Raw genomic sequence first — 1582 nt, 5'->3', positions numbered from 1 at the left:
TGCCCTTTATGGAATCATTTGTGTGTACATTTGATGTGAGACCACAATGAACTTTGCCTAAAATTGCTGGTGCCAGCAAAGGACACTCTAATATTGATACTTTCAGTTAGAATATTAAATGCGTTCATTTTGTGGACAGTCTCATTCGTTCCTTCACCTATTCTTGTCAATATTTACATGTAGGACCAGCAGCCAAGATGGTCAAAAGGCAGGTTTTAGTTTACCCCATCAAATTGTTTAAGACAAGAAAAGAAAGAACGGAAGGTAGAAAGAGATATCAAGTTCCAAGTTCACAAGGTAGAGTTCTAGAAACCACTACTTCAAACACCTTAGAAAAGATTCCACCATCACAATAAAAGGTCCCTTAGAATCTCGAAAGTCTAAACCAACACACGTTTGATAGACGTATTTTATGCTACTTTCTTAATGTATTTCCGACCCTATTTAGCCTCGTTATTTCCTTAATCACTCCATTTCTAACATGTTTTATATTTTAGAGTCAATAAAGGCAGATTTACACAAAAGAAGGCTAAAACGAGAAAATTGAGCGGATTCCTAATCAAAGAAGGATTCCTGGTGCAACTAGGAAACTCAAGGAGGCGCAAAAGTCGAGGATAAGTCATTTAGGAAACTTTCCTGTTTTGAAAAGAGAAAACTTACCTTTTCCATTTTGGGAAACTTGCTATCTTTGAATTTTTCCTATTTTGACTTTCCTAATTTATTTTGGAAACTTTCTTTCCTCTTGAGACAGGGATTTCACATGAAGCAAGGATGCCAAATCCTACATGGATTAGGCCTAAGGTGGTCGCCATAAATCAAGGAGAGGGACGGCAAAACCCTAGGGTTTCCTGCCGAGTCTTTCTAGGATTTTAAGACAAGATTTCTTTGTCTAAATTAAGGGATTTATTATGCAATTCAAATCTGAAAATCTGAAAATTAATTCCTTAAATTCTTTTGTCTAAAAATCTGATTTTACAAGACTAACTCCTTCCCTTTTTAGGAACAATAAATGGCGCAGCAAATTAAAGAGGAAGAGCTGATTTTCGGCAATACAAGGAAGGATACTAAATGGCTGATTTGTTGTGGAGATCAAGCAATTCTCTTGGACCGTTGGATCAAGGTAAAATCAAGGGTGGAGAATAAACCCTAGGTGCGACATGGACACTATAAATGACACAACCCACCCCGAATTTCACCCTGAAACCCAGAGTAAGTCGTGCGGGGACCACCTCCAAGGAAAATTTACTGAAAAGATTAAGAAAATCTCCCTTGCAGATGGACAACCCTAACTCGAAAATTTCATATTACACTCTTAATTTAACGCTTCTGAATATCACATAATATACAAAAATTCTAAAGTATTCAGAGCTACTAAACACAAGCGGAAGCAAGAAAACACGAGTAGGTTGAACATGTAACCTACTGATGAAAACTGGCCGAAAAGCGGGTGACTATGCCTCGTCTCCTACTAGATCCAACCCGAACTCTGCAGACTGGGCAATTTAAAATGAAGGGCCCAGGGGAAAACATTTAATAACGTTAGAGTGAGTGGACAAAAATAAAATAATAAATAAATATTATG

At 37.3% G+C, this 1582-nt stretch overlaps 1 protein-coding gene across 1 annotated transcript in view; it reads right to left on the bottom strand.

Moving 5' to 3' along the window:
• LOC101304721 overlaps positions 1-1582 on the bottom strand; it is a 5899-nt gene that overhangs the window by 1086 nt on the left and 3231 nt on the right. The window lies entirely within an intron of this gene.

This window comes from Fragaria vesca, linkage group LG7 (assembly GCF_000184155.1).
Source record: "Fragaria vesca subsp. vesca linkage group LG7, FraVesHawaii_1.0, whole genome shotgun sequence".
NCBI lineage: Eukaryota > Viridiplantae > Streptophyta > Magnoliopsida > Rosales > Rosaceae > Fragaria > Fragaria vesca.
This window is presented reverse-complemented; position numbering and strand designations above follow the sequence as displayed.